Source organism: Panthera onca, chromosome D2 (assembly GCF_046562875.1).
Source record: "Panthera onca isolate mPanOnc1 chromosome D2, mPanOnc1 haplotype 2, whole genome shotgun sequence".
NCBI classification, from domain to species: Eukaryota; Metazoa; Chordata; class Mammalia; order Carnivora; family Felidae; genus Panthera; species Panthera onca.
Window position 1 is genome coordinate 60,514,116 of NC_138349.1, and position 11,539 is coordinate 60,525,654.

An 11,539-nucleotide genomic window follows, 5' to 3' on the forward strand; every position below is an offset into this window, starting at 1 on the left:
AAGATGACACCACGGTCAGGAGCATGGGTTCTGTCATCACCCTGCCTGGTTTGCATCCTGGCTCTGTCACTTTTAGCACCTGTCTTGCTGACCAAGTTGCTTAACCTCTCATTATCTCATAATTCTCATTTGTAAAACAGAGATGACATTTCAGAGTTCAGTTAACAAACTAAGGATGTGTTTTGTACTTAGATTTAATGAAAATGAAATAAGATAGAACCGAGTTCGCCGGGTACAGTGGGACGGGAAGAGTGTCTTGAGCAGAGTTAATAGCCTGTGCAGGGCAACTGTGGGCCAGGGAACCCAGCACACCATACTCTGAAAGTAGGCTGGTGGAGAATATGACAGTAGGCCTGGCAAGAGAGGAAGGCAGAGAAGTAGCCAGGTATCAGGTGGCCATGGTAGAGAAGACGATTCTAAGTACGATTCCTGCCCTCATAATTCCCCCAAAGGCAAGCAAGGCAAGGGGCAGTTCTTTGCCTCTGTCTCCTCAAGGCAGCTCAGCCACTGCTTGGAGTCCTTCCTCCACCCCAGGCCTCTCTGCCCTCGTGCCAGCCTGATATATTCTTCTCCTGAGAGGGAAACAAAGTCCTTAAGTTCCATATTTATGAATGAATAAAGTACATGGGCTTTCTGCTACTCATTTTGTGGAATGTGGCAGAAATATTTCAAACCAAGTGGGAGGCACAATTCTTACCTACAAGGTGTCTGTGTGAGATGGATGCTCACAGCCTCTGCTTTGGAGACTCCTTTCTCTGTTCAAGCCTCTGTCCTGTCTATACCAGCTCCTCTGCTGATTCCTGCACAAGGGCTGTCTATCTCTCACAGCTGGGCTAGGAACGTGATTTCCAGTTCCTTTGTGGAAAGAATGTACAAGGATTAATTGCAATTTTGCACACAAAATATTTAGCACAGTGCCTCATCCATAGTAACTGAGCATTGAAAAACAGCATGATTGTCAAATTTGTAATATATGTTATATTATATATGGAATGTGTGTGTACGTGTCTGTGTGTATCTGCCATACACCTACTTCATCCTCTTCAACTTTGCTAAGATCTCTTCTTGCTTGGGGTCTAGTTGTATGTCCCTCAGCCGGGCCCCCAGAGTTATTGTGATCAGTATCCCTTTGCATCTAATCAAGTACTGTGTAATCGAAACCCCTCTAAAATGGAATCCAAGTTGTGGCGATCTTTGATGAAAACCTGATGATCAAAGTGATTTTTGTTATCAGTAAGTAGCTAATATCTCACTCCTCTGTTTCCTCCACTGCTAAACTGTCTTCTTTTCACATTCACTTGAAAGAGATGCAATAACAGGTAGCATTGTTATCATCATCATCATCATCGTCATCGTCATCATCACCATTGTTGTCCCTACACCAAGCATTACCGAATAGTTCTTCCACACCAGGCATTGTGCTGCATGTTTTATTTTATTTTATTATTATTTTTTAAATTTTTTAATGTTTATTTATTTTTGAGAGAGAGAGATAGAGACAGAGACAGAGACAGAGACAGAGTGTAAGACGGGGAGGGTCAGACAGAGAGGGAGACACAGAATCCGAAGCAGGCTCCAGGCTCCGAGCTGTCAGCACAGAGGCCGATGCAGAGCTCGAACTCACAAACTGTGAGATCATGACCTGAAGTCAGACGCCCCACCGACTGAGCTACCCAGGCACCCCAGTGCTGCATGTTTTATATACCTTATCTTATTCTTCACAAAAATGCCATAAAGCAACTCAGCCCACCAGATGGTAACAAAATTGAGGCTAAGAGAGATAACAAACTTATCCCATACGATTATGACTAGTAATAATAAGATTCATAGTAATAAGATTCCAGTGCATATATTTTAACTCTCTAGTGCTAAAATAAGTCTACATAAACTAGCACATAGATTTTTCCAAAGGATATGTCTCTTAAGAGCAAAAACTCTTTGTGAATCTCAACCGGCGTGTTGGATATTAGATGACTGCAGGTGGCACTGACATTTTTGCATTATCCCATTTTCCAATGTTTATTGCTTATGTTGTCCACACTTGCTAGGATTGGTTGCAAAGTCCCAATTCCCCCACGACTTCAGAACACCTGTGGTAAAGGCAGGACATTTCAAGTGTTCACTGAATGTTAATCGAAATAAGTAAATGGATTAGATTAAGTTCCAGCTGCACTGATATAGCTGCAGGGTCTGTATATAAATGACACTTTTAAATAATTGGTGAGACTGAGAATGAAATAGCCAATTCTGGAGACATGTTTTTTTCTTCATTACATCAAGACGTAGGAGAAAACACAATTGATATATCATTTGATCTTTTAATATCAGAGCCCATAACTCTTCTCAGATGTGCTGATAGAAGTGCGGGAAACAGGAAAGCCATGGAAGCACCTCTATTTACTAGAACATGCTTAGGTTGTGAATTACAAGATTATAGCGAGAAAAGAATTCCGGTGGATCTTTCTAACCAGGAATCTGGTGACTGCTGAGATCTCAGTGAGGGCCATGTCCCCAGAGCACTCTGACTTCACATTTCATTTTCCCATTCCAAATCTTTGCTTTTCCAAGAAGAATGGGCCCATTATGGACTCAGTAGAAACACTGACTGTGAAGACCACACTAACCTCCCTTTAACCTTTTTAAATAGATGATAAAGTTTTATTCTGTTGAATGAAAATTGTAAGTAGTCGTATTCTTGGTCACAAATACCCAAGTGGTAGTCCTTCCTCACTAAATTCTTGAGAGAGTAATATGAGAGTACATGTGGCAGTGTTTGGGGAGTGGGAAAGTGTAGGTTTCCCTTATAATCAATCTGATGAGACAGTCTTGCAAGACTGCAGAAGAGAGAATCACAAACTAGACTTCCTTTTTCACCACAGAACTCTGTTTTCAAATAATACCTTGTGCGGTATCAATATGAATGATAGATGAAATGTAAAGCTGCTTGAGTCCAAACCAGAAGCTCTTCACCTTGAGACTTCCACCCTCTCTGTGTTTTCACAGAGGCAAGAGGAGGCACAGAAGATCAGAAACCCCAGATGTAGGTCATGGTCTGCAACCTGGAAACTATCTGCCTTCATTTATATTTTACTTTGCCTGTGTTTTCAAACGATCTGAATTGAAATGCCTTTAGGAAGGTCAAACAACCCTTTCTATTGTCTTGCAAGAGGATGATGCTAACATTTATCATTATATTTGAATCAGGGCCCTTTTGTAGACCTTTTGTGTCTCCTCATGTTTTTTAACTGAAATTACCTTTAAAGTGCCTGCTTTCTATTTTTTTCCTTCTGGAAGGAATTCAGAGGAAAGAAGAAGGCGAGGCTGAATGAAATGCAGATTTACTTGGAAAGAAATGGTGATGAAGCAGAAGAAAGTCTGGGGAATACACCCAGAAGGACTTGCGCACTAAGACTGTTCAGGAAACAGTGTGTCTTCAACATCTTGCTTGAGAGAAAACCAGATACAGTCAAAGGAAACAACGTGATCCAGCCAGATTCCAGGAGGGTTCTATCCCTTATCAATAGCACAACTGACTTCTAATCTTTATGTTCTTATCGTTTCTTTACCAATCCTTGTCTCCTGAGAGGCTCCGGACATTAAATGTTGGAACGACATGGAAATCTTTGCACTGACTTTCCTCACTGCTTTTAACCCGAGGCTTTGTGGAGAGTAGGTGGCTGGGTAGTGTTTCTTGAGTACTTGCCTTATGGTAGATGGCATAACAGAGTCTCTCCAGATTCTTTGATCTTCATACTAACATTGTTCACTCTGACTTACTGAGGTTCCTAGACTACACCTTGCTGAAGACCACAGATGCCAAGACAAGAATGTGGATTCTCTTCTCTCGACTCCGCAAGTCATGATTTCTTGCCGCTCAAGTGTGGGTATCTTCCTAGCTCCTAGCACACACTTGCCCAAACCTAATTTCAAGCCTTCCCTTGCCATCTGTCAATAACACTCATTTTTCCAATTTTTTTTTTCATATCAGTAATTTATTTCTTTCTGCTTTTATGGGGATTTTCACTCTTTTTGGCTAATCAGCATCTACACCTCTTTCGGTATTGGGTTTCCGTGCTTTTGGGGTCTGATGGGACATGGGGGAGACTGTCTGACTCTAAAGAGAGAGATGCCATATACTCTCTTATCTAGATTCTCCTGAGGTTGGACACAGGCAGCACCTTTGGCTCCAGCACTCAGACACAAGTGTGCTGGTCTTTGTCTCAGAAGCAAAATGCAGCAACCCCCCAGGGCCTACGTGGCTGCTCTCTACTGGCGGTAGTAAAGGCACAATATTCCATATCACACCAGGTTTGAGACGAGGTTTGGGTCTTTTCTCCTCTCTCTCTAGCCAAACCTGGCTTTCTAGCCCTATCTAGTGACTTGAGCTGCCCAATATATATATATTTAAAGTTTATTTATTTATTTATTGAGAGTGGGGGTGTGCAGAGAGAGAGAGAGAGAGAGAGAGAGAGAGTACCAAGCAGGTGCCACACAGTCAGTGCAGAGCCCAACTCAGGTCTCAAACACATGAATCGTGAGATCGTGAGCTAAGTTAAAGTCAAGAGTCAGACACTTAACTGACTGAGCCCCCCAGGAGCCCCTGCCCCAAATATTCACAATAAATTATTTTAGGCTTGAGTTACCCTGAATCAGCTTCTACTTCTTAAAACTTCAACTTGGGCAGATACATATTTTTATAGCTGTGGAAGTCACTCAGTGGTAGTTATCTCCCACAAAATTCCAAATATACATCACGTGTGTAGAAACACATACAGCACACAAACACAGAGCTTGCTGGAAGGCACCTGACTGCTTAAGGAGCACCTTAACTCCACTGCCCAGACCCACTTGACATTGGGTACATACATCATAGTGCTATTTTAAAATCATGTTAACCCATTACACAAAAGATTATTGTGGTTCTCTTTTCTTTCTATGTGAAACATACTGCTCAACTTTGAGTCTTTACCAGTCCCATTTCCTTCACTAACCAACCCAACCACCAAACGTTCATAACCTAGAGGTCACATGCCCTGAAACCCTCCTTACTCTTAGCCTGGGAAAGCCCATGCCTCCTTTTCCTCTGCTTTTGCCCATGACCTATTGATTCCCCTTAAAAATCCTAGCCAGCCTCACCTCCTTGAACACTCCCTCTCTGATTCACTTTTCCTAAGCCCCACCTTCTCTCTTATTTTATTTTAGTGCCCAAATGTACGGTGCTGTCTACATTAAAAATTCTAGCTTTGAAGAATATATATGATATTTATGAGATATCATACCTTATATATATGACATATAAAATATATATGATTCAAATACATATGAAACCATTAAAATTATTGTGTTTTTTTTCTGTGCAATATTATATATCCCTATCTTCTTGAACTTGAAAGTGGTCATTTGACTTACTTTGGTAATACAATGTGAGTTCTAGTAACGTGTGTCATCTTCAGGCAGAGATTTTAAGAACTAGCTTGTGTTACACCATGTTCCTTCTAATTCAAGCCCAGCCATGTTCGAGATAAAGCCTGTTCCATCCCCATCAGCTTGGGTATTGAAGTGAAGACCATTTGTAGTACAGTCATAGTCTCTCTCTCTCCTCAGAATATATATTCTGAACAAGAAAAAGTCCTTTATTGTTGTCAGTCTCTGATATTCTAGTCTCGTTTATTACCTAGTTAGTCAAATAGATGCAAATGATGAACAGCAAAGTGCTTCACTCCTCGAGAAAGACAAATGTGTGGTCAATAAAAATGACTCATTGGGGCACCTGGGTGGCTCCGTCGGTTGAGCATTTGACTTCAGCTCAGGTCATGATCTCATGATTTGTGAGTTCAAGCCCTGCATCTGGCTCACTGTTGTCAGCTCAGAGCCTTCTCTGGATCCTTGGTCCTGTCTCTCTGCCACTCCCCAACTCAAGCTCTCTCATTCAAAAATGATTAAACATTTTGAAAAATGAGTTATTGATATGAAAATAAATGTTAAAATTGTGTGGGAAAAGGGAAAAAAGTCAAGTATGGAGAGGGAAGAAAAGCAGATTTTACAGAGAAATGATGAACAGGGGAAAATATGCCTCTCAGAGAATATTCATTAGTTAATATGAGATCTCACTAGTTAATTAAATATAAGGGATGAAAACATCAATAGACTTTCACATTGTTTTAAAATGAAAAAGGACTTGTAAACAAATCTATTCATTTGAAAGGAACAGACAGTAGTTGTTTTCTTGATCACTGTTCACACAAGCTGGGTTCTCAAAATTTATTTAGAGATGAATTATTTCTCTGGCACCATCAGATTTTGCTTTGACAAGTATGAATTTTTTTAAGTTTGTTTATTTTGAGAAAGAGAAATGAGCATGAGCTTGGGAGAGAGGGAGAGAGAGAGAGAGAACATCCCAGCAGGCTCTTCACTGTCAGCCCAGAGCCTGATGTGGGACTCAAACTCATGAGATCACGACCTGAGCGGAAACCAAGAGTCAGAAGTTTAACTGACTGAGCCACTCAGGTGCCCCGACAAGTACAGATTCAAAAAAAAAAAAAAGTTTCTGGGAAAGTTATTGTCACTTTATTATTATTTTTATTTTGGGGGAGGATGTTTATTTATTTATTTATTTATTTATTTATTTTTGAGAGGGGGAACTATGAAACTGACAAGAAAAACAGGCATTCCTATAGCAATAAGGTAGACAGAGAGAAGAGGTGAATTTCTTAACTCTCAGATCCCTAGAGAATTATGTATCGACTTCTAACCCCTTCCTCTGAAAGCAGAAAGTAGAAAATGTATAAGTGGGGGAGGGTGAGAGTCCAGCATGAATTACAAATGAAGAAAAAATTAAAACAGAGTATCTTTTTCAGTTAAAGGATAAAGCCCTGTTAGCTGGCTACCCCCTTCAACAAAGTTTAAAGAGGAAAATAGTAGTCCAGACAGGAGAAAGCCATGAGAACTTTCAGTATCAAGCTTTCATTTCTCTACTTGTTTCTAATTAACATAGCTCCATTCCAAAATTTGTAATCTGTGAAAAGAAAAAGAAAAACAGTAAAATGACTCTATTACTCAAAGATAACTTCTGATAATATGCTAGTGTATATCCTCAAATGTTGTATTTCTTTCCTCCTTTCTATTCCATTCCCCAAAGAAAAATGACTACATACAACCTTTATGATCACAATTTTCCTTTAACAAAATATTATGGAAATTTTTCATGTATGACAATATAGATTTACAGTATCAGTGTATATAACTGCATAATACATTATATATTTAAACTATCACCTACAGACTGACTTGCTCTAGGATTTTGCAAAAGATGCTTAACTTTAAATTGCAGAGTTAGATGTATCCATTATCTGTGTTTCAAAGTAGTTGTTTTGAGCATATCTTGAGGACAGTGCAGATCATGGCTCTTAATTCTAACCTGGTACTAGGAACACAAGGAAAAACTGAATGGTTGTGTTGTTTCAATCACTTATCCATTAATTCTTTCATATAAGAAATGTTTATTGAATGTCTTCTTTTTGTAGTATGGTATTCTAGGTGTTAAGGACACTAAGTATCATTATTTTTCAATAAATAAAGCACCAACAAAAAGTTTGTGGCTATCAGGGAGAGACAGACAAGAACAAATACTTTAAATGGTAATACTGGGAGAGGAGAGTAAAAGGACAGGGAAAGAGCCATGCCTATTTGGAAGAAGAGTATTCTAAGATGACGAAAAAGCAATGTAAAGGCCCTGAGGTAGGAGCTGCTTGAAATAGAAGCCAATAAGGTTGAGGGGAGGCAAATGATAGAAGTAGAAGGAGATGGGGGTCTAGGAGGTTAGACTGTACAGGACCTTAGAGGGGTCTGGCTTTTTTCTTAAGATAACTCACTGAAGGATTTTGAGCTGAGGAATGACGTAATCTGGCTTATATTTAAAAGACTTTCTCTGACTACTATACTGAGAATAGACTGAATGGAAACAAGGGCAGAAGTAGAAAGACAAGTTGGAGGATTATTTCTTTTAACATTTTATTTTTTTAATGTTTATTTATTTTTGAGAGAAAGACAGACCGTTAGTGGGGGAGGGGCAGAGAGCGAGGGGGAGACGCAGAATCCGAAGTAGGCTCCAGGCTCTGAGCTGTTAGCACAGAACCCAACATTGGGCTTAAAACCATTAACGTGAGATCAAGACCTAAGCTGAAGTCAGATGCCCAACTGACTGATCCACCCAGGTGCCCCTGGAGGATTCTTTCAACAATTCACGTTAAACGTCATGGTGTTTGGACAATGTGTGAAAAACGGTGGGCTGAAAGGACTTGATGAGGGATCACTTGTGTATTATGAATGAAGCGTAAAAGGCAAGGATCATCTCAAGGTTTCTGGCCTGAGCATCTGGAAGATAGAACAGCCAGTTACTAGTCTCAAAAAGGCAATAGGAGAAAAATGATTCAGGGTGAAGATCAGGAGTTCAGATTAGAATCATCTGGGTTTGAAGTAAGGTTTGGGCTAGAAATATAATTCTGATATTCTTCAGAATGTAGATGGAATTTAATACCATGGTGGGATGAGAGTCCCAAAGAAGCAAATGTAGGTAGAGAACATTGAAGCTTCAGTCCCTCATCTTTGGAAGCTGTAGAAATAAGCAGAAACCAGATAATAATAAAAATGATGGCCAACAGGAAACTGTGGTATCTTGAAAGCCAATTGAGAAAGTGTTCCAAACAGGGAGAAATGATCAAATGTGTTAACTAGGCTGATAGATGAAAAAACATGAGAATTGGGATTAGACAGGGCTATGTAATCATGTGAAGACATTAATTAAAGAAACACAAATCAAGAACCTGCTGAAAATCAGCTACTCTGAGATATTGTGGAAGACTCAGGCATGGATAATATCTGGTTCCTCTTCTCAAAACTCTTAAAACTTCGTTGGAAACTGATATCTATCTATCATCTATTTATTATCTATCTATCATCTATCTGTCTATCTATCTATCTATCTATCACAATGTCACAGAGTTCATTCTGTGATAATTCAAAGTGAGCATAACTCAGAGTGAGAAACACAGCTATCCCTCAACTTAGGAAAAGTTATATAATTTCAAATAGATTGATTCAAGAAGGCTATATTAAAACATTGAATTGTGGCTTATGGTATGAATGGAATTGGCTGGTGGAGGTAGAATGAATATGATTTCAGTCTTCAGTGTAAGCAAAGGCGAGAAGGTTAAAGCACACAGAATAGTCATGGAACAGGTGGAAAGGAGCTACCCAAATCATTCCCCCTTCTTGATTCTTGATTCATCCTAGATTCATTCTTCATGCTTGCCACAAGCCACCTTTGAGTTAATGGCAATGAAGCAGGCTGTGAACTGAGAAGAAATTATATAATAACAATCATCCGGGAAGTTGGCAATAGCTTTATCAGAGTTAGTGGACATGATGTGACTGTAACAAAACTAGGGAACAGAAGGCAACCATCACAGGAAATTGATCTTTCACAATAGTGTCTTTGGGGTTTATTACAATAATTTAAAAATTTCTTAAAACATTTTTAACCTGTGGCATGAGATCCTTGGATTAAAGAAAAACACCTTATCATATTAAAGCAGTATTCAAACAAAACCTGGCTAGAAGATAGCAACCTCTACCTAAATGAGATTTCCCATGGAGCTCCCCTAAAGAAATGATCTCCTTCAGAGGTCGGCTTTGCAAGATAACTCAAAAGTGATTGCTGTTTTCATTTTCCATCCTGTTTCCTTCTGATTTCTCCATGCCTGTCTCCATAGAAAGAGATTGTACGTACTTAATCTCCTTATGGAGAAGAGGGATACCACCTGAGGGAAGGCCCTGCTACTGAGGAGCTAAAACCCTGCAAATCATTTATTTGGCCATTGGATGTCATCAGTGTTCTGTGGTGCACCTGCTGAGTGAGTTCTGTGGCAGGGTACATTATGAGTTAAAGGCAGCAATTCGTTTACTGTTTTGATGGCTTATTGGCATTCCTCTCAGTTAAATGGTGTGGAAACAGTAACAAAAGTTATTTTTATTAGGCAGTCTTTTAAGGTATCTGGTAATAACATTTTCAAAAAAAAAAAAAAAAAAAAAAAAAAAAAAAAGACAACTACATGTCCCGAGACAGAAAAATGTGAATTTGACAGACTCGGTCTTGAGATTAAGCCAGTTGCTAATGCAAAGAGCAGAAATAATCAAATGATGTGGCCAGAGCTTTTGTTATTTTAGTTCTGGTGATCAATTTGGGATATATATATCTTGATTTGCTTTTCTACTACTTCCAGTAATGTGATCCTTAATGTTGGACATTTTGGGAAATGCAGGTACATCCAAAATAATTGTTTCTGTTAGTTTTCAATTTATATGCAGGTATGCTAGAAAGGAAGAAAACATGTAAACATCTAGGATTAATGGATACCATATTCAAGTAAAATTTTTAATCTACTTTTGAAGATTTGGGGATTTTTTTTGAGCCAAATCAAAATCAAAAGTATTGATTCACATTATTTTTAAATTATACGAAATGATTCATTGATATAGTATGACTATAAAAGAATCCAAACAATATTGAAGCATTCAAACTAAAACTTAGAAGTTTCCTTTTAATGAGATACAGCCACTACCCCTCTTTGTCCCACTCTTATGCTCTCCATTTTCCTCCTCTTTTTAGAGCCCATTGTTCAGTGTTTGAGGGTGTTCTTCAGGTCTGTGCAATTTCAAAGGTATTATTGAAGGCATTTGAAGTGGGTTAAGATATTAGCCTGGAACAGAGTGATAGCTGTGTAAGTGAAGCAGGTTTAAATTGGTGGAGAGTAAGAAAACAATTTTAAGTCTGTCTTCACATTATGTTTTGGTTACATAGTGTTGGAAGTAAGATTTAAAGTGTCATTAGACTTTATTCTATATAATAACACACAAGGCATTCCTTCAAGCCTCTCAAGGTCTTTATAGGTACCAGGAACATACATAAATACAGGAGATTCAAGTTAACATTGACCTTTGGTTGGCCAGGAAGAGTTTACTTTGTCTTCATTAGAAAGAGCTAGCACATTAACATAGTAATATATTTTGATTTCTTTTCCTCACTTCTACTGTTACCAGATTTCTTTTTTAATTATTATTACTTTTGTTGAGCTAACATGCTTTAATGAAGACTAAGTGTCCCTGATTTGTATTTGTTCAGTAAATAAACCATTACATTATACATAAAAGGTCAACAGGAATGGAAGTTAAACAATCTTGCTCTGTTTTGAACAGTATCCATTACAAGAGATTCACAAGTGCTATTTTTAGTGAGGGAAAATTAGTACTACTGCATAAAAAATGCAATATTTTCTGAGTTTGGACATCATGAAAGGGAAGAGAACTTTTTAAAATTATTTTTCTCCATATAGCATCGAGGCATGGATTGGTTCTATTAATTGTACATTTATAACATTTAGCTTTGTTCAATCATAGATTATTTCTGGACATCTCATACAAAGGGAAAGTAACAAAGGCATGAAAAGAAAGCCTGAGAGGAAAAATGAAAGGAATTGAGTTT